At 38.8% G+C, this 27,525-nt stretch overlaps 1 non-coding gene across 1 annotated transcript; it reads right to left on the minus strand.

Annotated features, from left to right (window-relative positions):
- Nucleotides 1–5,052: 5,052 nt before the first annotated feature.
- Nucleotides 5,053–5,188, minus strand: LOC112300886 (small nucleolar RNA SNORA50). Its single transcript, XR_002974433.2, has one exon. It is a non-coding gene; the product is annotated as a small nucleolar RNA SNORA50 (small nucleolar RNA).
- Nucleotides 5,189–27,525: the final 22,337 nt, after the last annotated feature.

Below are 27,525 nucleotides of genomic sequence, written 5' to 3' on the forward strand. Positions count from 1 at the left end.
TTAGAAGAGAGTGCTTAAGTTTGTTAGTCATTGGAAATGGAAAAGCATAGAAAACTAGAGATGATGAATAGAGTCTTTTATTATTTTAACTATTATTTATTATCTGTGGTGTGCTGGATGTTAGAGTTAAAGGAATGAGTAAAACAATGGGCCTGTGATCTCTTGGAGCTTATTAAATGTAGTTGGTGTATTTAGCCTGTAAGTAAAACCTAAAAAGAATACCAAGAATATATCCAAATATTTGAAGGGTTACCGGGTATGTGTTGGGTGAGAAGACCTGCCTGTCCTATGATCTACCACAACGCAAAACTAAGACCAATAGGTAGAAAGCAGACCAATTTATAGGAAGCAGTTCTTAACTGAAAATAAATGCCTTCAGAGGGAGTGAGTTCCCTGTCATTCTGAAATATTCAATCAGGGAACACGTAGCCATTGGCCATGATTAATAGAGATGATTCAGGCATTGGGAGGCAATTTGCAGTCAATGAGCTTTTAAGACTCAGTGAGTGTATGAATCACTGGGTGTCATCTCATGTCACTTTCAGAAATTATTGCATAGATTGTCATCCTACCTGAACTGTTGTCAATGTGCATTTATTTTATTTTAAGGATGGGAGGAACCCTGAAGAAGGTCCAAGTCTCTTTTCTTTAAAGTAACTACTCTTCTATTTTCTTGTGATTAAGACATTTATTTAAAACCAGCCTTGATAATAAAAAGGCATATAATCACTGGTTCTCTTCAGCCCCTGTCATGACAGATTAGCATTAATAATTTAGAGAACAGCAGCATTAAAAGTAATTACAAACTGTCAGAAAGATACAAGAAATATGACATAGCTCATAGCTTCTTTTCAGACCTCAAATATTATTTGAAGAGAAAAATAATTACATTTTCCTGTTCATTTCCTAATACAAATAACTTAGAAGATTTCATAATTCTTGAAATTTGCAATTAATTCATTGCCAAAGTAATGTCAGTTTGAAAAAAAGGCCTCTTTAGTTACAAATTTGCACTGTGGAATGATTCCTTAGGGCACATTCCCAACTGCCTTGTCAAGGTTCATTTTAAATGCATTAACATAGCAACATGAATAAATCAACTAATGTATAAAAATATAGATTGTCTAAACTTAATTGTGTATGCATTTAGCTCTTTATCCTCTGCCTCTCTAAATACTATAACCTCTTGATTTAGGTATATCTCCCTGTAAATTTCTTAAGATATCAGAATCTAGTATGATTTTTCCCTGTGAACTTTTGTCTAACCCAACCCTATTTTGTTCTATATGTCCTGTCGAATGCTGCTTCTTATATGAAAAATGAGAAATTTGTCAGTATTCATATCTTAATAAAAAACATGATTTCTTCCATAACTCTCCTCTTTCTGCAATTTTTCTCTTTTATCACATGCACTTTTTACCCTGAGAAGAAAAAAGAACAGAAATGAACACTGTCACTTAAATGCTTATTCTGTATTATTCTAGAGAAATAAGAGGGAAAAAGTATCATTCACTAAAACATAGACATTAATTTATTACATTTAAAATTTATAATTCATGCAGTTGAACAGGTGTATTAGACACCTATCTCACGGTAGCCATGACATCTTATATTTTGTTGTTTTGTAAAAACAGAAAACTCTTAGCAAAATAGTTGCTGAGATTTCAGCGGAATAATTTGATCCCAGGAAAAGATCGTATGTGGTCAGCAGATTGGAATGGGGGTGTTGGACTGATGCCCATGATCTTTCCACCCTTACAGTGCCTGGCATATTGCAAAACAGAGAATGCCTGGAGCAGGCCAATATTGTCATTGGGAGCTGCAAAATAGTTGTGGGTATGTAAAGGGAATATAGTAAAAACTATTGTAATAACTATGTATGGTACCAAGTGAGTACTAGACTTATAGGGGAGATCACTTCATAAATCACATAAATGTATAACCAGTATGGTGTACACCCAAAACTAATATAAAATAACACTGAATGTCAACTGTAATTGAAAAATAAAAAAGACGATACCTATAAAATAAAAATAAAATAAATTTAAAAAATAAATAAGGAAGAAAAGGAAGAAGAATATTATTACCTTCTTAATATTTAGCGGCCCTAAAAAGTCACAATTTTATATGGCATATTCTTTAGGTAGAAGGTCATATGGGTTGGTCTGTATACTATCATGTGAAGTACAAGTTTATATTTGTGTCAAACAATGGATCAACATTGTTCTGAAAAAGAGAGCTAATTTGACTCATCAGTATTTACCATAGCATGTACTTACACTCTCATCCTTTCTTTCATTCTCTCTTTGGTTCCTCTGTGACAGCCTGTCATTTGAGGAAGATACTCTCCCTATAAAATGGTTTAAAATGACATGGTTGCATTATTTAGGGGTAAGTATACTACATTCTTCATATAAAAAGCCTTATAGTGACATAGACACGTAAATTGTGAGATGAAATCGTGTTATCCTCTCAAAACAGCCAATATAACACAACTCCCTACAAGGAAAGCCTTTTAAAATGCTGCATAATATTATTTATTATACAGGTTGTTCATACCCACCATGGAACAGTAGGGATAAGGAAAACTAGATGATCACAAAGAAGAAAATACAAATTCACTATCCAGTGATAGTAACTATTAATAAGTTGATCTTTGTCCTTCCAAATTTTTTCATGCATTTGTATCTTTTAAAACAATATTGAATATGCTGTTTAGGACCAACTTTGTTCTTTTAACAATAGATAATGGATATCTTCCCTTATCGACAAAAATATGCAGCCTTTCTAATGTCTACAGAGTATTCCTTTTATAGCTTCATTTAAGCCATTTTATTTAAGCATGCCCTAACATTGAAAATTCAGATAATTTCTACTTTGTTGCAGTTTAAGAATTCACAGTGGAAATCTATGTAGTTTCCCCGCCCAACTCTTGCATTTATTTAAGACATTGTCTAACAGAGCCTCCCAGGGTCTTCCAGGATTAGCTGCCTGGTCAGAGATAGGATCAAATCAAATTTTTAGTGCTCTGTGTGAACAATGTCTGACCAAAGGAAAAAGTGAACCAAAAAAGGGTGAAGTTGCAGGCAAAGGAGTCTCCACGACATTTTATCCTTTCTGCTCAGCATCTCCCCTTTCTGTTCATTCTGTATCAGTACTGGTGGCAACCTGCATAACCCTTTCTCAAAGCAAGTTGTGGATTTCTTCAGGCATAGTTACCAAAGTAAAAGTTGCATTTAGCCTACAGGGCACTTAGCCGTGTTAAATCTCTCTCTCTATATCTCTATGTATATCTGCATCCATCTGTCTATGTATGTATCTGCCTGCCTATCTATATATGTATTTATGATTTGTTTGTCTGTCTAGCTGAAATTTGGAAATAAAGCCAAAAGATCCTGGCATATTCTTTTATTTTCCCCTAGGTGCAAATTTTTATTTTATTTTTCAGCTTAATTGGAAAATATTTGACAAATAAAATTGTAAGATATTTAAAGTGTGCATCATGCTGATTTGATACCTTCAAATCCTTTCAACGTCATGCTAGAGTACGACCAGCACACCCATGTAAGGGTTATTTGACTTCTTTAGGACAGCGGTTGGCACACTTTTTCTGTAAAGAGCCAGATAACACATGTTTTAGGCTCTGCAGGCCATATGGTCTCTGTCACAATGACTCAATACTGCTGTTATTGCTTGAAAGCAGCCACAGACAGTACATAAACAAATATGTGACTATATTCCAATAAAACTTTATTTACAAAAGCATGAGACAAACTAGATTTGGCCCATGGGCTTTAGTTTGCTGACCCCTGCTCTAGGGGAATGCAACCTTCTTTGACTTCCATTTACAAATAACTGACAAGGTACAAATTGTTTTTGTCTGGCAGAGATGCAAGTAATTTTTGTGAGATAGAAAAATAACTCCAGTGATTATACTTTTATTGCCTTGTACGACATTAACTAGTTTAGAATCTAAGTTAGCAATCTTTGCTCAGCAATCCTCCTCCTATCTGTATTGATTATTGTAGCCAACTTTGTCATCCTGCTGGTTTTCTCATTGATAAGTTAAATAAAATTTTGGCATGTGCTCATTGTTGTTTTCTTTTTCAGATTTTATTTATTTATTTTTAGAGAGAAGGGAAGGGAGGGAGAAAGAGAGGCAGAGAAACACTGATGTAAGAGAGAAACATCGATTGGCTGCCTCCAGCACATGCCCCAAGTGGGGACTGAACCCACAACCCAGGCATGTGCCCTGACTGGGAATTGAACTGGCGACCTTTAGCTTTGTGGGATGACACCCAGCAAACTGAACCACACCGGTCAGGGCAGCATGTGCTCATTGTTTATATGAGAATTATGTTTTTAACTTTTTGAAACTTATACTTTGATAGTCTGTACTCCACAGGCAAGACAACCCCTAAGAAAAGGATTTGGAATGAGCATGACCGTCAAAGGCCAGCTCGGTCTTGCATCTGCTGCTTCCTGTAAAGAGATCTGCCTGGTTTTCTGCTGATCTTTCCCTTGCTGTGACCAGATTACTTACTGTTCCCATAGCATCACCCTTTGTCTCTAAGAAGCCCTGCTCTTTAAGCACAGGAACATCCTCATCAATAGAGGGATATTCTTGTTTCCAAATATTTGTGACAGCTGTGCTAAATTCATGTTGTGGCCAGTGGAATAGTTCCATTAGCAACTCAGGAAGAGTAGCACATTTAGCTAGATTATTTTTAAAAAGTCTTCACACTCTTTTACTCTTATGATTTCATCATGGAAACAGAACCAAGCCTGTTAATCCTCTCAGGGTTTCACAGAGGACCTGGCGCTCAGGGCCACACTGCAGTGCACTCCTCCGCCTGAGGGCTTGCCTTTACTTCCAGGGAGAGTGAAAGTGCACAGCATCCCCTTCTGCCCATTATTTTGGTCTTTATTCCTTTCCTTTCCCTCCCTCCCTCCCTCCCTCCCTCCCTCCCTTCCTTCCTTCCTCCCTTCCTTCCTTTCTTTCTCCCTTCCTCCCTCCCTCCCTCCTTCCTTTCCTTCCTTCCTTTTTTTAAAAAACATGCCTTGTTTTTAAAGGAGCACTTCAGTTAAGAACTGAAGAGCCCCAGTTATAACAAGTACTTATGCTCTAGCACTGTTGCTTGACTGGTGAAGCTACAAAAAAGACACCTCAGGTTCAAAGGCAGTGCTTAGTCCTATATTTTCTGTCAGTCCACTAGTGATGGGGAAAAAAGCCACACCAAGCTGGCCAATTTAAAGTAGCATGCTACTTATACACCCTTAAAGCACTTTCCTCTAAGTTTCCCCTTCCTCCCTCCCTGCCCATCACCTCTGTGGAGGCCACCCACAGTGACATCTTTTTTTTCCCCCATCTCTGGTCAGCTAAGGATATATGTTTGCTCCCTTATCTTGCCTTGTTCAGGAATGTTATCTATGAGGAGGCCTGATTTGTTTCATCACCTCTTTCACCTTCCCAGGACCTTTACTCCACTGTTTTCTTTTTTATTTTTTTATTTTTTTTATTTTTTATTTTTTATATTTTTTTATTGTTATTCAATTACAGTTGTATGCCTTTTCTCCCCATCCCTCCACCCCACCCCAGGTGAACCCACCTCCCTCCCCCCTCTACTCCACTGTTTTCTTACCAAGGTCAACTCTAGTCCCTTCTCGCAGAAGTTTGCTCCTATCTAGTAGCAAAGATACACAACACTGTGGGGCACAGGATGTCACATTCTTTTAGTTCCTTAAGTCAAGTTTACTGTACCATAGCAGAAAATTCAATTTTTGTCCTTACCTGAGCTACTTCTACTTTCAAACCTATCCCACAGGGTCATACAAAAGCTCAGGATGTCTTTGCAGGGCAGCATTTTTGGGGAAAGGTCCATTTCTCTTTGGCCTACACAGATTGCCACTTAGAGGCTCATTGTCCCAGCCCTGGTGTTCACTTGAAGGTGAAATCCTGGGGCTTCTGCACCAAGTTTGGGCCTGGAACTGTGATTTTTAGTGCTAAAGCTCCTACTGTTCAACTACTAGCCCAGACACTGACAACCACCCGACATGGACCCGCCTTTGTGGGAACCCCAAAAAACCTTGTTCTTGTCGTCTTGTTGAATAAAAATTCACTTATCCTCAATTCAAATTAATTGTAGAAGTCCCAGCAACTTTCTCTTCTTCTTTCTGTACAGTATAACCCACTCAACATCCCTGAGAGAGGAAAGACTTTTGGGAAAAGAATAGCCAGGAAGAAGGTTATTTTCTCTGTCTGGCAAGCCTACTTCTGGTTCTGGCCCACAAAAACACACTCAAGGCAATGTGATACGAAGACATGGCTACTTTTCTGAGCTTGCAAAAGAAACCTAACTTGAAGCAATGAGAACAAAACACATATTTATGTCTTATGACCCTGATTCCTGCCACTTGTTAGCTGTGTGACCTTGGGCAGGTATTATTTCCTTCTTCTATAATCTGGGGATCATAAAAGTATCTGCCTTCCTACTTACTAGGGTTGTTTTTTAAGGATTAAATCAGCTAACAGAGGTAAAAATACGTAGAACAGTGCTATAAAGTATTAGCCATTGTTATTATCAACTCGTTATTGTTGCTTGTAACATTTTCTGAGCTGTCCATTTTATATCATGCTGTCACATCTCAGTTAAAGCTTTCAATGTCAGCACTTAAGGTGAATACCTTGTATACCCCAAATTATCTCCAAATTCTTCGAGAGATTAGCCATCATATTTCTTGATAAGTCCAACCCAGCCAGCTTTTCTGCCAGCATTAAATCCAATTGTGTTGTCTCTGGTTGAGCTCCAGATACGGGCTTTGCTTACAGATTTATACCTCCCCTCTCACAGTCAATCTGGAGCCAGGTATTCATTTAGTGAAAAACTGCAGAATCATCCATACTGCTTCATTTTTTTTCTCTCTCTCTGTTGAGTATATGTGGTTAAATTCATATAAGTTAAATGTGAATAAGGTCTGCCTCCAAGGTTGCCTGAAATCCATCTCATTCAAAGCACAACCAGATAAAAAATTGAAGTCCCTTTCTATTTCAGAGGGCCTTTATGATACCATTGACCAGCTAGGGGAGAGAATGAAAAGTTCAAAGAATCCCTCTTTTCTACCCTCATGATGCTCACAAAAGCAAATAATCTTGCTCCTCTATTAGGATAGTAACCAAAGAACTTCACTGAAGTCTCACATCTCCGTTGTCACAGTCCTTGGTGAAATCTATGAATGCTTTATACTGGGCATTGAGGGGTGTGTATTATATAGGATGTTCTTCATCTTTGGTAGAGGGTATACAGGGATTATTCAACTTTATGTTGCTATTAAGCATCACCTATAGCCTCTGCTCATATTATGATAGCCTCTTCTAAAAGAGACAATGCAGGCAAATATTAGCCACAAACATTTGAATGGGGGGAGAAAAACATGAGAAAATGGTACACTGTACCTGGAACCCAGAGATTTTGGTTTTCTCCTGCCTTTGTCACTTATCAACTGTGTGGCCTCAAGTGAGTCCTTTCCCCTCTCTGAGACTCTTTTTTTTTTTAAATCTGTAAGAGGACAGTATTGTACATAATGACTTCTCAGCTCTGCTTGTCTACATTCTGTGATTCTACTTAATCAGTGTGAACCCTTGAAACCTTCCTATTACAGGAATGATTTGGGGGGATGGACCATAGAATGTTAACTGTTTCTTGGGCATAGTCACCTGGTGTAGGCAGTGTGGTAATTTCAGTTTCCCTTCGGGAACCACTTCTGCTCTAATTTTTATTTGTGTTATTAGGTGACATTGAATTCACAATCTCAGCTGTAGGGATTATTCTGTGCCCCTTGTCACAATGATTGGTTGAAGCACAGGCATGTGACCCACTTTGGTACAATGAGAGACACTCCTGAGACTTTTAATGAAACTATTGGAAAGAGAAACACTTTTTCCCTTCTGGCATTGGTAAACAGGTAAGCCTAGAGTTGGGAATGGCCATCTTTGATACAACATGGAGAGAGTGTGCAGGGAAATGAGGTTTAAAAATGAGGCACACACAAATACAGAGACAGACAGACAGACATAGAATTAGAGAGATAGTATCCTGTTGGCATGTGAAGTCCCTCAATCCTGCCTTTCCCCCAGATTTTACAGTTACAAGAGCCACTAAATACCCTTTTTGCTCTAATTGTGTTAAGAGTTCTGTTAATTGCAACTGAATGATGCTTGACTAACACACTCAATGCTTCCATTGAGATGTGCAATAGAAGAATTTGCTTGCCTCTAGATGGCATGGATTGAGGCTCGGGAGTGAGAGAAGGAGGTGTGATTTCAGATGGTGGAAAGTTGCATGGAATAGGGAAAGAATGCACAATGCTATGCTATGCTTTTCATACATTTTTCCCCATTTAATGCCATACCCCTATAAAGAGGTTGCTATTTGTATTATCTCCAGTTGCAGAGGACAAAACTGGGAAACAGACAATAGGTGGTAGAGCTGAGGTTTAAAATGAGACATTGGTTTCTGGATCAGGAGCTCTTGACAGTTGAACTAAAATTCTGTGGTGATTTTTCTTTCCAATTCTCTGACTAGCTTAGCACATAGCTATGGTGGAGTTGTAATGTGAGTCTAGGTCAGCCAGACTCCAGTGCATAAGGAAGTGTGCCACAGAAGAGTAGATGGAGATCTCTAAATGGGTGAATGATGTGGTTAACATAGAAGCATAGAACATAACTCTTCCCTATACCCTGGTATTTATATTTAATATTCTAAAAACCAAAGATGAAAAAATTATTCAAAGAAATTAATTTTTTAATAGAAACAACTTTTTGCAACTTTGACAAAATTGTGATCTATACACATAGTTTTAAACTGTTAAATAATTTAGCAATAAAATTTGAAATGAGGATATATTACATATAACCACATCAACATTTTATGAAGCACATTGCTATTTGTTAGTTATCAAGGAATGTGTTTCAGCATATCTGTTTTTGATAGTCAAATAGATCATTTGAATATTTCCTTTCACATGTAATATACATAAACTCACACAATGCTGAGGCTTCCTCTAAGAATTTCTATTATTTTTCTTTTTTCCCTTTCTGCCTCTTCTGCTGTGCATTTATTTTTATCTACTGTCCCCCATTTGATTATAAAGAAAAGATCCACAAGGGGAGGGCCATGCACTACATATTAACTCTTGTATCTTTGTGGTGATTGACACATAGTAGACACTGAATAAAGTCTGTTAAGTGAAAACATTATATAATAATTCAGTTTATCTCAAGTTATAAATAATACCAAATATATTGTGAAAAAGTAATTTTAAAACTAATCTTACTAATTGAAATTAAAATACACCCTGACAATAGCATAATTCATAAGTATACAGCTTGATGGATTATTATAAATTAAACACACTGATATTGCTGCCACTCAGATTAAAATAAACAAAACCAATACCGGCTTCCCAGCAGCCACCTTACATGTCTCCTCCAGGTAACCACTACTGACTTCTACCTCTCAATTAATCTTGTCTCTTTTCAAACCTAATATAATTAAAATCAGAGTATATAATTTTTGTGCCTGCTTTTATTAAACTCAATTTTTGGGAAATTTATCTATATAGTCCAGTGTAACAGTAATTAATTCCCTTTCATTGTGAATAGAGTTCTACAATGACAATATATCATAATTTACTTATTTATTCTACTATTAATAGACTTTGGGTTGTTTCCAGTCTTTTCCCTATTATGAATAATGACACTATAAACATTTTTGTACATTTTGTTTGGTGCATATAGGTATATTTCTGCTGGGTTTACCTAGGATTAAAAGTTTGGGTTCACTGGGCATGCATATTTTCAATTTTGGTAGATATTGCCAAATAGTTTTCAAAGTAGTTGTACCAATTCATATTGTTGATGCCCTGCAATGAAAGACCACCAGGAATAGACCTCTGGTCAAACAAAATTAGGTCCATTGATTTGTTGTAACAAAGGAGAATGCACACCATAGAGATTGTAGAGTGTTTCAGGAAAAAGGTGTTACAAAGACTTTTTTGTGCTTCTCCTAGGTGACTTTGGGGAGAGTTCAAGGAAGCCAGGCTTTGTTCTTGATTAGATGCTGTCAGGAAGAGGGGTTAGTTCTAACTGGGCTTTTTAATCATTTTTTTATCCAGAAAGCAGGAAAAATGGATTGAGGCTAAACTGGAATTTGTGAAGGAGCAGAATTCACTCATATTAGAGGATATATTAGTTTTATAAGGCTTTTGTAACAAATCATCACAAATTGAGTGGTTTAAAACAACAAAAATGTATTTTCAAATCATTTTGGAGGCCAAAAGTCTGAAATCAAGGTGGCACTCCTTGGCACAATTAGCTGATAATAACAACATCCAACACTTCACAGCACCTCTCTGTGGTCATTTTGAATAGCTTCCTCACAGCATGACAGCTGAGTTCCAAAAGCAAGCTTCTCTGATTTCGCCTGTGGGAAATAATAGAAAATATATAGTCACATGCCTATTAATGGCAGAGATACATTATGAGAAACATGTCATTATGCAATTTCGTCATTGTGCGAACATCAAATACCTAGATGATATAGCTTACTACATACGTAGGCTGTATGGTATAGCCTACTGTTCCTAGGCTACAAACCTGTGCAGCATGTTACTGTACACAAGATTAAATGAAGCACAAGAGAAAATGATGCAGTCAAGAGAGGCAGTAGGTAAACACAAGATGTAATAGGCTGCCATCAGCTTAACAGGGCATACAGCCTGACAGTAGAATGCTACTGTTTTTACAGTAAAATTTTTATAAGTAGAAAGAGTATACTCTAAAATAATGACAAGGCATATAGTATCCTGAGTATATATAAACCAGTAAAATAGTTGTTTATATTATTATCAAGTATTATATAGTGTACACAATTATTTGTGCTATCCTTTTATATGACTGACAGTGCAATAGATTTGTTTACACTAGCGTCACCACAAACATGTGAGTAATGTGTTGTGCTTAATATTATGCTGGTTATGATGTCACTAGGTGATAGGAATTTTTCAGCTCCATTATAACCTTATGGGACCACCCTTGTATAGGAGGTCTCTCTTTGACCTAAACTTGTGATACAATAGATGACTGTATATTGGTTTCTGCACCCAGTTCATGGCACAAAGCTCCTAAAACAAGTGTAATTTCCTAAGTGATAAGAACAGCAGGAGCATCTTTTGTTCCAGTGTTTGGTCTTTGACTCTGGTTTCTAACACAGAGCACCTAAATACATTGGAAGTTCCTAGGTGATATGAGTGTCTTTCGTTCTAAAGAGGCAGTGCTTTCTGGGCTCCTAGATCGGGAATGGTCACCAGGAACACTGAGCCATGATCAGAAGCTCAGATTTGCAGCTCCATCCTCTGTTTTCCAGGAAGGGGAGAAGGTCTGGACATTGAGTTAATTACCAAACATGTCTATATGATGAAGCCTCCACAAAAATCCCAAAGGTACAGGGTTCAGGGAGTTTCCAGGCTCATAAATACATGGAGGTGCTTGGAGAGTGGCAGGCCCCGAGAAGGCAAGGAAGCTCTGCACCCCTTCCCACATGCTTGCCCTATGTACTGCTTCCATTTGGATGTTCGTCTGTATTCTTTGTCATATTCTTATATAATAAGCCAGTAAATGCACAACTATTTCCCTGAATTCTGTGAGCCATTCTAGTAAAATATGGAACTGGGAATCTTGATATATAGCCAGTCAGTCAGAGGTATAGGTGACAACCTGGGACTTGCAATTGGCATCTGAAGTGTGTTGGGGGGAGGGACAGTTTCGTGGGACTGAGCTCTTAACCTATGGGATCTGATGTTAACTCTAGGTAGATAGTGTCAGAATTGGATTGAATTATAGGAAAACCAGCTGGTGTTGCAGAGAATTACTTGGTGGGGGGGAAAACCCACATTTGATGATCATAAGTGATGTGTTCTGTGTGACTAGTAAAGGAGAAACCCATAGGAGGTGTATTTTTTCTTATACTCCTTAGAATCATGGACTATGCCTTCTACCACAGGCCCACCCAGGTTCAAGGGAAAGAAATGTAGTCCCTGCCACTTGATGGGAGGGATGTCTATGTCACTCAGCCAAAAAGAGTAAGTGTGAAAGTTTCTATTGTGATGGGTATGTTTGGAAATAATTTGCCACAAATCCTAAATCTATCACATACTGTCTACATGTTTTTGGAAATTCCTTGAGCCTCTCTGAATCTTATTAGCTGCAAAATGGAAAAAATAAACACTTTTTGAAGAACCTTATAAATAGGTAACTTTGGTAGATAATATAGTACCACTGACCAATAGTTATTTAAGAGGGTGGAGAGCTGCAAGGCTGCGGCTTCCATAATTGTCTGGTTTATGCCACTTCCTTGCTTTTCTTGCTGGGCTGTGTGCCACACAGCAGAATATTCTAGAGCTGAGCATGACCTCTGGCACCTTGTAGAGCCTAAACAAATATCTGTTGAAGGAGTGAACAGATGACCCCAAACATTTTTTTGTATTCCCATTACCCTGTAAAATCCAAACACATTGTTCTGCCCCCCACCTGCATCTCTGGCTCCCACTGAGTCGTCCAGCCCAATCTGTTTTTGCCCTGCTCTTGGTCTCCTTCTTCCATACCATGTTCTTTCTGTTTCGTTGATGTGTCATGTCTTTCCTCATACATTGCCCTCATTTGAGACCAGTTCCCTTTCCTTGCTGCTTTTCTTCTTTTCTCTCGTTAACTTGTCATCTTTGGGTCTTCATTTCAATGTCTGTTCTAAAAAGCCTTCCTTTGACTTATCAGACTAGACTATTTACCCCTGGTGGTGTATCTAGAAGCATCCAATAGTCTTCTTCTTTTCAGAGCCCTGTCTACATTGAAATCGAATAGTAGCTTGAGTTTTGTCTACACCATTAGACTACAACTCTTCTCCATCATAGTATCATTCAGGCCTACCCAAGGGCTGACACATGGTAGGACCTCAACAACATTGGTTGAGTAAATGTGGGGACAGATTGTGACTTAATTTGTCTAATACAATATTTGAAGGACCAGAACGCTCACCTGTTTACATGGAACAGAGGGAAGGGAACATATACATCAGTGGTGTGTTTTAGCTTTGTCCATGGATCCAGTGTTGGATAGACACAGGAATGGATCCTACTTGATTCATCTCACCATTAATTCTCTGCCCGTATCTCCTGCTCCTCTTCCCTGGTCTCCTTTGCTCCAGCCACACACATTACTCCCTATGCCTGGAAAGCTGTTTCCTGAGATATCCTCATGGTGTGTGCACCTCCCCAAGTTGTTGCTTTATGTTTAATGTTTTATTTTTAATGAGGACTTCCAATGCCACATTTTAAAAATTGCATAAGCTACCCCCAGAAAGATCATTCCACTTTCCCTGCTTTATTTTTGTCTACACTAATCCTCACCAACTGACATATTGTGTATATTTGTTTAGTGTTTGTGTTTTCCTGCTACAACATGAGCTCTACAAGGACAGGGGTTTTGTTTGCTTTGTTTCCTGCTGTATCCTTCGTGCTTTGAACAGGGCCTGGCACATAGTTCCTATCCAATGAATAGCCATTGAATAAACGAATGAAGGAATGAAAGAAAGAATGAGTGAATGAACAGGTAGGGATGAAAACATGCTAGTAATGTGTTGGTGATCCAGTGTGGAATTCATGGTCCAATGTGTGGTTTATAGAAATAACTTGGAAGCTCTTATGGACATTGGCCAAGAGCCTGGTAATGAGGATAACAAGGTTCTATTCTGAGATTTAAGCCCCAAAATCAATGCATAATGGGTCTTAACAACTGGAAAAGAGGAGATGGCTTCCAGGCTATGAGATATCTCATCAATTTGGTTGAATAAATAGACATATCTAATTGAAAAATGTGTTGGTCCAAGGGAATTTTAAGCTGACCATAAAAGCAGAGAGAAAGAAAAATCTTGGAGGCAGTTTTGGCAATGGACATCCAGACTCTGTCCATGTGAAAGGGGCATTTTCAACCAATTGGGGACATTGTGGTCCCCCTGGCAAGGGTGTCCCTCGTGGAGATGGTTGAAGGAAGTAGAGTCAGTTGACTTTAGTTGGCAGGACCATTTCAGAGTGCATTGGCTGGATCAGGTTATATCATTGATACTTCTACAAATCAAGTGCCTTTTGATTTCATTAAACTTACAGGTAAAACAGATTTGGCCTCTTGGACGCTGAACTGTATAAAGAGACCAAATTAACTGGGAGAACTTTTTAAAGTTCCTATGCCAGTCACTTATTATTTTGCGTTAATATGTTGACATTCCAGTTTTTAACAAGTCTCATGAGACTTAGTAATGCAATTCCACATCCGAGAGAAGGAAACATCCACTGACCTTTCTGTGCTTGAAAAGTCAGCTTTCTGAGACTCCAAGACAGAGGAGTGAGTCCTTAGAGGCCAGTACATTCACCAAAGGAATGAATTCCACTTCGTGAGATATAGACTGTTGGCCTGTTTTCTGGTGGTTGACCTGCATCTGTATTTGGGAGCCCGTGGCCATGTCTCCAGAAGTTTTCCTCTGTGTGGAACATCTGATCTCCAGCTGATTTTCCACCAGATTCTCTTGCTTGTGAGATGATGATCATTTAAGCATTTTAGGTTTTAGTCTTAGGTATTATTAGGCATGTAACACTTTTTGCAGATGTGCCTTTTTTATAGTTGGGAAAGTTACAAAATGTTTAGACCTCAGGTCAACTACTTCCTCTGACCCAATGACCCCTACCCTCCATGTAGTATTTTTAATTTGTCCCCTGATAAATTTATATTTATATTTCTAATTTTCTTATCAGATGCAAGGCCCGAGTAAAAAAAAATCATGTTATGTATAGTCTTAATTGGAAATGGTGTGATTAAGCTGCCATTTTTAATTAGTAATGTCCATGGGGAATTTGGCTCCTGTTTCTATTTCTCTCATTTTCCCTTGAAATCAACTTCATCCTGGGGCTTTCTTCTTACTTCACACCTGGGAATTCTAGAATTTTTTTCTTGCTTTTTGTATATTTCAACATAGCAAGCTGTGGTCAAGACTCATTGCTGTGTGACCAAGGTGGGGAAAAGGGAGGGAAATAGGTAAGAACTGCAATATTTGGGGTGATGACAACCCAGCAATGCATTCCATAGACTGCTTAGGGGAGGTAAAGGCCTTGCTTAATCAACTTGATCCGGGAACTGGGCATTCCAAGTTACTTATCTAGCATTTGGGGACTTCCTAACATTTTATTTAAAAAGTTGCTCAGTAAGAAGAATGAAGCTCCCACCATCTCTATACACACAGATTTTTAAGGCAGATATTAGAAGGGTTAATTTTTGTTTAACAGTCTAACTAGACTGTCAAATGGTGTCATTTAGAATGTATTCAGCTCCAAGTAACAAAATGCCAATTAACAGAGGCTTAAATAATAAAGGCACTTAAATATATCAATAACAAGAAGTTGGTTTAGCAGATCAGTAAGGTCAGAGTGAAGTTTAGTGTCTTTAAGATTATTTTTAGCCTTTACTTCATGAGGAAAAAAATGGTTGCCATTGCTCCAAGCATCAGCCTTGCATCCCAAGCAGAAAGGCAGGGAAACAAAAAGACTTTCTCTTTTCAAGGCTCTATTGTTTGTATCAGCAAAGAGAAAGAAACTTCCCAGCAGATTTCTCATGTTTCATTGTATAGATCTTGATTACATGACCATGCCTAGGACAATTGCTGGTCAGGAAGGAAGGAATTACTACAGTGGTTTAGATCAACCTGAAGCTGAAAAGAGTGAGACCAACCTGATGCTTTCCATGAGATGAAGAGATTTCTGCTCTCTAACTCAATAAATAATGTAGGGTATGCTAGATGGGTGGGTAGAAATGAAAATGTCTTCAACAAGTATATTTTGAGGAATTATATGAAAGGATTTTCTAAAAATTATTCTTAAATATGTAAGGATAAATGTCTAAGAAATTCCTCATGGAGGGGAGAGGAGAGAGTGGTTGGGGAGAGAATGGCGGGATAGGCAGTTGTCCAGGTAAAAGTTCAGCATCAATTCACCTGTGTCTAGGATATTTCTATCATGTGTCCTCCAGTTAGCCTGCATCTGGGGTATAAAACACAGAGAAACATCAGCCACCATGAGCCACACAGCATAACTGTCATTTGTCACAGATTACTGCCTAAAGTCCACCAACGTTGAAAGGCTCGGTAAGGTCACTGCCTATTGTCCTCTGTTACATTGTTGAGGCATGGACCACCAACTTTCAAAAGACCCATGCTCTTATCCAGGGTGGCACCCTGTGTACAAATGCAATGCCCAGAGAGTGCCAGGCTGACATAATTTCTTCCAAGTTAAAATGGAGTATTAAGTGGTGACTGGAATTTGGCAGAAGGGAGAAGCAATCACATTGACTGTAAGAATGTGAAAAATCATGGTTATTAGATAAGCCAGGGGAAAGAACAAAATTTCTTAGGTATGAAGAAAGAGTCTTTGTCTAGAGTGGCTGAAAAATACACACGTCACAGAGGGGATAGTGTTACACTGGAGGCAGGGATGTTAACAATAAAGGGAGAATAAAGGAGAGGATGCGTGGCAACTTGCAAAAATTTGGTTCAATTTTTCTGTGGAAGTGCTTGATAACACCTTTAAAATGAAGACGTTGGTGTAAGGTCAACTGAGGTTCATTCTCTGAGCCTGGAGCCATTTCTAAAGGAGCTAAAAAAAAATGTAGCAATTAATCGAGACACATTGTATGTAAAATTTGTGTAATGCCAGATGGAAGGAGTCATGTCTGCAATTGTAGTGGAAAGAGCATTGTTTATCAAGGACTGACCTTGCATGGTGCATTCATGATCTCATTTAATTTTTACAATCACTTATTGAAACAGGTGCTTTTATTATCTCCATTTGACAGATCAAAAAGATTGTAGCTTAAAAGGCTTAACTAGTAAGTGGGAAGGTCAGGATGTAGACCCAAGCTGTCTGAATCCCAAATCTGCATTCTTAACCTCTATTCTGTACTGTGAGCTGAAATTAAAAATACTGAAGTGATACAAAGAAATTAGAACCCTAATTGGATAAACTGAATACTAGGGTTTGTGTGTGCCCCAGAAGTAAGATGATGTAGATTTAGAAATATGTATATGGACTCTTTCACTGTAAGTGACAGATCCCCAGAGGGTGTCTGCAGAACTGACTACTTAACTACTCTATTATAGTCGCTGATGTGCTTAATTGAAAGTTACAAGCTGATATTTAATAAATAGATTTTGTTTTGTACACCATTGTGGTTTGGAGTTTTACAGTAATGCAGCTGGGAATGTGGTGGATTTTATAGCTCCATCTTGGCTAGAGAAACACTCTCCCACTTGGGAATACAGGCTATCCAGGCCAATATTCATGTTTGGAGCCTCATAGCTAGTTTCCCATGGAGGAAAGCTATTAGTGAGAACTATGAACCACAGGGGAACCAGATCAAGGAGTGTGGGTGGATCCCTGCAAACCTTCTCCACTTGCAGAAATCTGACTCCTACTTAGGTGCTGCTGTTGATAGGGCTCTTGTGCTTTCTTCATATGTGAGGATGGTCTTCATTATATACCTATGGGGATGTGTCTTTCTGGAGCCAACAGTTTCAAGGGCAGGTCACCATTCCTCCTCTACAGGTTCCAAGTGTGGCTTAAAGCAGTCAATGAGCAACAGTGAGAGATCCCAGGAGTCCCAGAGGAACATTCCCTTAGCATTCTAGTTCTTATAGGGCTTCCTAAAGGATCCAGAGATTTCATTCTCTTTAACTCAGACCTTCTAGACCTAGCCCCGCCATGTGTTCTAACCCACCAGGAATTAAATGGAAAACCTAAGATTTATTGAGCAATCACAGTGTCTCAGGTACTGGGATGAACACTTTATTGTCAGAAGCTTATTCAAAATTCACAATAACCTTATAATGGAGTTATTTTTATGATGCACATTTTGCAGGTGGAATTTCTGAGACCCAGGATGGTTAGGTAACAAGTCCTAGGCTATTGCTTCTTAGACTTTAATGAGTTTATGATTCACCTGGGGATCTGGTTGAAATGCATTTTCTTTTTTTTAATTGTTGTTCAAGTACAGTTGTCTCCACATTCCTCCCACCACTTTCCCCAGCCCCCTGCCCCACCCATCCCCACATCCCATCCGCGATCTTATACCCCTTTGTCTTTGTCCATGTGTCCTTTATACATGTTCCTTGATAATCCTTCCCCTTTTCCCCCTGTTATCCCCTCCCTGCTCCCTTCTGGTCACTGTCAGTTCATTCTTTATTTCAATGACTCTAGTTCTATTTTGCTTGTTTGTTTTGTTGATTATGTTCCACTTTTAGGTGAGATCATATGGTATTTGTCTTTCACCACCTGGCTTATTTCACTTAGCATAATGCTCTCCAGATCCATCCATGCTGTCATGAAGGGTGGGAGCTCCTTCTTTCTTTCTGTTGCGCAGAATTCCATTGTGTAAATGTACCACAGTTTTTTGGTCCACTCATTCACTGATGGACACTTAGGTTGCTTCCAACACTTGGTTATTGTAAATTGTGCTGCTATGAAGATTGGGGTGCATAGGTTCTTTTGAATTGGTGTTTCAGGATTCTTAGGGTATATCCCAGCAGTGGAATTTCCAGGTCAAGAGGCAGTTCCATTTTTAGTTTTCTGAGGAAATTCCATACTCTTTTCCATAGTAGCTGTACCAGTCTACATTCCCACCAACAGTGCTCTAGGGTTCCCTTTTCTCCACAACCTTGCCAGCACTTGTTTGTTGATTTGTTTATGATGGTCATTCTGATTGGTGTGAAGTGGTATCTCATTGTGGTTTTAATTTGCATCTCTCTGATGGCTAGTGATGCTGAAGTGTCTGTTCAGGCCCTTGCCCATTTTTTAATTGGGTTGTTTGTGTTCCTGGTGTGGAGTCATGTGAATTCTTTATATATTTTGGAGCTCAAACCCTTGTCTGAAGTATCATTTGCAAATATATTTTCCCATACGGTTGGTTCCCTTTTCATTTTGCTGATGTTTTCTTTAGCTGTGTAGAAGCTTTTTATCTTGATGAAATCCTATTTGTTTATTCTTTCCTTCATGTCCCTTGCTGTAGGGGACATATCAGTGAAAATATTGCTGCATGGAATAGCTCAAATTTTCCTGCCTATGTTCTCCTCTAGGACTTTTATGGGGTTGTGACTTAGATTTAAATCTTTTGTCCATCTTGAGTTTATTTTTGTCTATGGTGTAAGTTGGTGGTAAAGTTTCATTTTTTGCATGTAGCTGTCCATGAATGATCCTGAATAGCTGCAGCAATTTTGAGAAAGTAAAACAAAGTGGGAAGGATCACAATACCTGGCATCAAACTATATTACAAGGTCATGGTAATCAAAACAGTCTGGTTCTGGCATAAGAACAGCCACATAGATCAATGGAACACAATAGAGAGCCCAGAAATAAACCCAAGTCTCTATGGTCAATTAATATTTGACAAAGGGAAGAGAAGCATAAAATGGAATATAAATAACCTGTTCAACATGGAAGATCTGGACAGCTACATGCATTTTCTGATCTTGTAAGACTTGAATAGGGGCTGAAATTCTGTATTTCTAATAAGCTTGTAGGTCCTGTTGATGCTGTTGGTTGGGGGACTGAACTGAGAGCTGGTAAGGGACAGAGCTAAGATTCTCTTATACTCAGTTGGGGCTTCCCCTCTTCATCTCCCTGGGCTGCTGTTCTTTCTTGTTATAGCTCTGACAACCTCCTTTTCTAATTCATTCACAAGTCCGGGAGGCACAAGTGTCCTTGCTTCCTAACATGAAGACCCACAAGTCCTCTCCCTCTACCTCTGTGGCCCCCTGTCACTAGCTCACTTGTAATTCTGCTCACCTCCTGCCCTTACTCTTCCCCATACATTCACAAGGCTTGTGCCCTCATGATCCCCACAGGTCTCACCTCAACATCTCCTCCTCAGAGAGGATGCTATCTGAAAAAGCCTGCCTTGCCCCTGTAACCTGCCCCATTCCTTCTCTTATCCTCCCATAAGCATCTTCATAGCATTTATCATTCCCAGATAGAATAGTTCATATGTATATATATATAGCTTATTGTTATTGTTAATTATCTATCTCCCTCCTTAACATGTAAGCTCTGTCAATTTTGTTCACTATTTTATCTTTAGCATCCAGAGTAGAGCTTGCAACATAGTGAAGCTCAATAATTATTTTTGAAATAAATGAATTGATATTATGAATGGATGAGTGAATATGGTCTAACTTCTTGATATAAAATCAGAAGAACCTAACATTTTTAGAGCACATATAATAACAGAAAATATGATCTCATTTGATTCTTATAAAAATGTTTAGTGATGTTATCATTAGTCCAAGTTTTTAGATGAGAAAACTGAAGCTCAGAAAGGGACACTAAGGTGTCTAAGGTCACACAGCTATTAAATGACAGAATTAGATTTTTCAACTGTATTTAATTCTCCTGAAGTCACCAAAAAGTCACTGTGCTGGGCATGTGATGACACCATTGTTTCCATGGTAACAGGTCACATCAATAACTTTGTTGCAGGATCAACTGGATGGAGATTGAGCGTGGAGAGTGGGACCTCCTGTTGTAATCATAAATATGTAAACAAGCTAGAAAAAACTGGATGACTGGCTTAGTAAATTAATTTTTATTTTCTTCACTTTTCATTTTTATTTTATAAGCTTCCTCCTGTTCAAGAAAAATGATTCCACTTGATGCTTGCTTTTTAATTTTACAAAAATGACCTCTGCAATGTGGAAAAATATGTTTTGTCATCAAGAATGTGCATGTTTAACCCCAGTACCAGGGGGTCACTTCTTACAGCAGGCATGTTATCTCAGAGTGGAAGGAGAGAGAATGGTGAGCTAGGATTGCATTTTGTACCCAGTGCCCTGAGCAGTTTCTGGTGCATTGTAAATAGTTAAATAAGAATAACCTCCTCCTAATCTTGGAAGCAGGTTAGTGGGTTTATTTAAATCACTCACAAAAGAGTATATTTTCTAGGCAGAAAGGAGAGCAGAGAAGGGTGTGTGATCAGCTAGAATGGCACAGGCTCAGTATTGAAGCTTTGAGCTTAACGTGGTTTGACAACGATCCTGAAAGTCCTGCTTTAAAGGGGAGAGCAGCATCCCTTCCATTGCCAGTAATCAGAGACATCCTCTTGCACATAAACCTTTGTTCTCCGGTCAGCTAGGTCAGCCCTGGGTACCCCAGAATTCTGCCAGTGTCATCACTTGGCCCATGAAACTGGGGATCACCAAGGCTTTTCAAAGTATCGTTTCTTCCAAATACAAAGATCCAGGTTAGGGACTGTGGAGGCTGTGTAAGAAGCCAGGAGAAGCACAGTGTACAAGTTGCAAGGATACACATGATTATGTCCTTGGAGGCCTTTTGCATTTGAGTTGGGCAGGAAATGGAGGCTGACTCCAAATCCAGTACCCAAACTTTGAGAATGGGTAGGAGTTCTAATCAATTAATGATGTATAATACTAGTAATAGTAAAAAAAGAACAGCAACATTAATACATAGAAAACACCTTGAGCTTCCCACCTTTCAGTAGTATCCCTATCTCTACAGGGGCAACCACAGGGTATAGGCCCCCGGAGCTTCATGTATTGAAGGTCTTTATGAAGTAGGGGAGGGAGGTGGGTTTGGCTGGGGGTGGGGAGAAAGTGCAGACAACTGTAATTAAACAATAAAATAATTAAGAAAATATATAAATCTATTCTCTGGCCTAGGGTTTTGGTCAGGGTCGCAGCAGGACAGCATATTCAAATTTATTTGAGGAGTGTTCAACAAAGGGGTGATTTACAAATGTAAATTTACAAACTTACAAATAAGAGAAATACTCAACAAAGGGGCAATTAACAAAAGGAAATGACAGCCAGGCCCAAGTCCAGGGTCCCAAGAGTCAAGCTCAGAGGTGCCATCAGTGATCCTGGCTAAGGACATGCAGAGAGGGGCTTCTTTACAGAGTGCTCCTTAATAATGCACGTGACAGCCATCAGGATGTCTAGAGAAACCAGTGACAACTCCCTGGATAGCTCTGTCATTACAGTAATAATTTGAATCAATAGTGTAGTAAAGCTGCCATACATTTATTTCACCCAAGAGATTAAGTGAACAATTATATAAATCATTCTGCAGAAAAAACCCAAATGCTCTAGATGCAAAGGGAGACTGTGTGCGTGTCCCTCACCAAATGCTATTCCTTTAATACACTTATTTTTGTGCTGCTTTATCTCCAGACCCTGAATTCCCATATTCAGAAAGACTCCGCTTATAAATTTGCTGCATTTTATATTTTTGTATTCTAGCTGGGGAACTCAAGGAATGTGTGTGTGTGTGTGTGTGTGTGTGTGTGTTAAACATCCCAGGATGCACAATGCAACCTCATCACCATGTACATAGCAGAAGCTCACTCAGTGTTTGTGGATAGTGGCCACAATAGTTATTGTTTAAAATAGGTACTATGGCCTGACTGATGAGCACATTGGGTTTCTCCTGATGATGAAGTTTCACTTCTTTCTGCCTTCCCTTTTCAGCATATTGAACCACAAACACAACCCTAATGTGTCTGAAACTTCCATTGTAATGGTTTTATTTTCACATTTGCCAGAGGGATATGTAGCCAGGAGCATCTCAAGCATTGGAGGCAGCATTAACTTCCAGAGGCCAGCTTTCCCTTCCTCTCCATGTTATCTAGAGGGTTCTTTAATGTACATTCAGTAGTTTGAACTTGGCCATAATTACAGTCTTATTATTCTCACCGGCTTTACTTATCTCATTATTTCCTCCCTCAAGTGGTAGAGGTCAGTAGAACATCCCTTTTATTAGCCACTTACTCCTTCTATCTAGTAGTTCAACCCTGATTGATTCATTTAAGGTCCTTCTTTGTAGTTAAGTTTACTGACATTTGAGATTCCATCCTGGGAGTCCTTTCATTGGGCACAAGTAGCCTAGTCCTCTAGATCAGAAGTTTATTATCATTAATTCCTTCTAATTTTATTAGAAGGAAGTTGAGTTTCATTATTGCTCAATGAGCACTGCTTTGTTTTTATACTTACTCCCTTTCCCCCTACTTGTGTTGGAGGTTGACTCATCTATCTCTGCATAAGTTTAAAAAAAATTTTTTTTTGTACTCTTCTTTCCAAAATTTTTGTAGCAGCTGGAAGGGCTAAGACTGACATCTAAAAATGTGTGCCTTCATAAGAAGGGACATGACCTCATGCCCAGACATAAACAGATTGGCAGAGCCTTGTTAAAGTGTATGTGTGCATGAGATGAGACACACGTATGTACTGTGAATGGCCCATTTTATTGATTCATTCAACAAATATTTTGGGGGCATCTCTTCAGTGTTCACCGATAAAGGTACTAAATCATCCTAAACCATCATTTCCTGCTACTCTTAACCCAGTGTGACCTTTCTCTGGAGAATATGCTCACAATTTGTCTTTCTATTAGCTTCTGTCCTGATAATAAATTTGCAGCATATATACCATTGTGAACAAATGCCATAAATTTTATTTTATCCATTTTACAATTTGCAAAGATGCTTTTATAACATTTTGATAGTTCTTTCATATTTCTAACAACCACTGTTGGAAATTCCCTGTCTGGGAATGGCAGGGTAGGGGTGGGTAAGACAAAAATTACTACCCTAAACTACATTTAAAGCCCAAGGGTTATTACTGGCACCTGTGTAGCATACCCTGGTGATGGTTATTCAGGGAAGTTGGGGGTATGGGCGCACTGAGAGAAACTGTCAGATTAAGATGTCTTTGAATGAACAGTCAAATACCCTGAAATTATGGTCAGGTAGTGCCCTACTAAGAGAAATTCACAACAGGTATCCCCATCTTCTTAGTCAAGCCTAGTCTACTCCAGTCCAGGTAGGATTGGGGAAAGTGAGACTGCAGTTTCTCCTGGGCATACTGCTAAACTAGTTCTCCCAGCTCCCCCTGTGAGTAGTTAATAGGGTTAGTAGGCAGAGTGATTTCCCCGATGATGCCCCAATTCCCCAGGCAGTTGCAACATCAACATCAGAGACATTCAGTTGTAGGAGTTACTTTGGGATCTCAGGCAACACAGTTCTTTATTTGGTCCTCTAGCTTTCTGGCGTCTAACATCAGAATCCCCTGGAGGGAACGTAAAAATAGAGACTGCCTGGCCTCAGCCCGAGTTTCTGATTCAATGGGTCTGGGGCAGAGTGTGAGTATTTGCACTCTTAAGTTCCCAGGTGATGCTGGCGCTGCTGGCCGTAGGACATATATTTATTCTGTCCCCCTCATATATTTTCTTCATGGTTTCATAAGGGTTAATTTCCTTGTGAGGAGAATATAACCTAAGGGATATGCCTTTGGCTAGGGAAAGTTTTTAAAAGAAATATTATTGTTTCAAACATAAGAACATAGTAATAAACACCTCTGTGCCAACTCCATATTTAACAAGTGGTAGCAGTAGGTCATATCCATAACAATAGCTACTGCTTATGTAGGTGACTTACATGGCATAACTTATTTGCTTCTAACACAACTGTGTGAGAGTGGTCCTCTTACTGTCTTCATATTACAGGGGAGGGGAGACTGAGGCCCAGAGAGGTTTAAAGTCACTTGCCCAAAGGCCATTAGCTAGCAGGTGGGATCCTAATTTTGAGCTCAGGGAGCTTGGCTTCAGGCAATCTGTGTTCTTCTTCACCACAGGAAACTGCCTCTGAAGATTTTAACTCCTTTTTTTTTCATTTTAAAAAGATTTATTGAATTTATTAGGGTGATATCGGTTAATGATGTTGTATATGTTTCAGGTGTACAATTCTATAACACATCATCTGTATACTGTATTGTGTGTTCACCACCCCAAGTCAAGTCTCCTTTCATCACCATTTACCCCCCCACCTTACCCTCTTCTATCTCCCCCCACCTCCTTTCCCTTGGGTAATCACCATGCTGTTGTTTGTGTCTATGAGGATTTTTTTTTCTTAATCCCTTCAGCTTTTCACCCAGCTCCCCCATCCTTCCACTCTGACAGCTGTCAGTCTGCTCTCTGTATCTATGAGTCTGTGTATGTTTTGTTTGTTAGGTTTTTTTTTGTTCATTAGATTTCACATATAAGTGAAATCATATGGTACTTGTCTTTCTCTGGCTGGCTTATTTCACTTAGCATAATACTCTCCATGTCCATCCATGCAGTTGCAAAGGGTAAAATTTTCTTCTTTTTAATGGCTGGCTAGTATTTCATTGTATAAATAAATATGACATAGCTTTTTATTCACTTATCTGCTGATGGACACTTGGTCTGCTTCCATATCTTGGCTATTGTAAATAACACTGCAATGAACATGGGGTGCATATATTCTTTTGAATCAATGTTTCAGGTTTCTTTGGATATATTCCCAGCAGTGGAATTGCTGAGTCATAAGGCAGTTCCATTTTTAGTTTTCTGAGGTGACTCCATACTGCTTTTCACAGTGGCTGTACCAGTCTACATTCCCACCAACAGTGTATTAGGGTTCCATTTTCTCTGCATCCTTGCCAGAACTTGTTGTTTGTTGATTTATTGACGGTAGCCATTCTGACAGATGTGAGGTGATGTCTCATTGTGGTTTTAATTTGCTGTTCTCTCATAATTAGTGACATTGAGCATCTTTTCATATGTCTATTGGCCATCTCTATGTCCTCTTTGGAGAACTGTCTATTCAGGTCCATTGCCCATTTTTAATTGGATTATTTGTTTTTTTAGTCTTGAGTTGTGTAAGTTCTTTATAAATTTTGGATATTAACCTCTTATCAGATGTATTATTGGAGATTATGTTCTCTCATTCACTGTGTTGTCTTTTCATTTTGTTAATGGTTTCCTTTGCTATGCAAAAACTTTTTAGTTTGATGTAGTCCCTTTGTTTATTTATTGATTTCTATTTCTCTTGCCTGATGAGATACATCAAGAAAAAATATTGCTATGGGAAATGTTTGAGATTTTACTGCCTATGTTTTTTTCTAGGATTTTTATGGTTTCAAATCTACAACTTAAGTCTTTATTCCATTTTGAGAGTATTCTTGTGTATGGTTTAAGAAGGTGGTCTAGTTTCATTTTTTACACATATCTGTCCAATTTTCCCAACACCATTTATGAAATAGATTACATTTAGCCCATTGTATGTTCTTGCCTCCTTTGGCAAATATTAGTTGACCATTTAGGTATGGGTTTATTTCTGGGCTGTCTATTTATTATGTTCCATTCATATATGTGTCTTTTTTTTCATTTTTTTTATTGTTTAATTACAGTTGTCCCCATTTTTCCCCCATTACCCTCCCTTGCCCTACTCATCCCCCACCTCCCACATTCAGTCTTCCCCCTCCCCCATTGTCTTTATCCATGGTGACTTTATACATGTTCCTTGACTTGACCCTTCCCCTTCTTTACTCCATTATCTTCCTCCCTGCTCCCTTCTGGTCACTGTCAGTTCGTTCTTTATTTCAGTGACTCTGGTTCTATTTTGCTTGCTTGTTTGTTTTGTTGATTATGTTCCACTTTTAGGTGAGATCATATGGTATTTGTCTTTCACTGCCTGGCTTATTTCACTTAGCATAATGCTCTCCAGATCCATCCATGCTGTCATGAAGGGTGGGAGCTCCTTCTTTCTTTCTGCTGCATAGTATTCCATTGTGTAAATATGCCACAGTGTTTTGGTCCACTCATTCACTGATGGACACTTAGGTTGCTTCCAACACTTGGTTATTGTAAATTGTGCTGCTATGAAGATTGGGGTGTATAGGTTCTTTTGAATTGGTGTTTCAGGATTCTTAGGGTATATCCCAGCAGTGGAATTTCCAGGTCAAGAGGCAGTTCCATTTTTAGTTTTCTGAGGAAATTCCATACTCTTTTCCATAGTAGAATGTAGACTGGTACAGTGTACTAAGGTTGCCTTTTCTCCACAGCCTCCCCAGCAGTTGTTTGTTGGTTTGTTCTGACTAGTGTGAAGTGATATCTCATTATGGTTTTAATTTGCATCTCTCTGATGGCTAGTGATGCTGAGCATCCTTCCATATGTCTCTGGGCCCTCTGTATGTCCTTCTTGGAGAAGTGTCTGTCTGTTCAGGTCCTTTGCCCATTTTTTAAATCGGGTTGTTTGTCTTCCTTGTGTGGAGTCATGTGAGTTCTTTATATATTTTGGAGCTCAAACCCTTTTCTGAGGTATCATTTGCAAATATGGTTGGTTCTCTTTTCATTTTGCTGATGTTTTCTTTAGCTGTGCAGAAGCTTTTTATTTTGATGATGTCTCATTTGTTTATTCTTTCCTTCATGTCCCTTGCTGTAGGGGACATATCAGTGAAAATATTGCTGCATGGAATAGCTGAAATTTTCTTGCCTATGTTCTCCTCTAGGACTTTTATGGGGTTGTGACTTATATTTAAATCTTTTGTCCATGTTGAGTTTATTTTTGTGTAT

Source organism: Desmodus rotundus, chromosome 12 (assembly GCF_022682495.2).
Source record: "Desmodus rotundus isolate HL8 chromosome 12, HLdesRot8A.1, whole genome shotgun sequence".
Classification (NCBI taxonomy): Eukaryota; Metazoa; Chordata; class Mammalia; order Chiroptera; family Phyllostomidae; genus Desmodus; species Desmodus rotundus.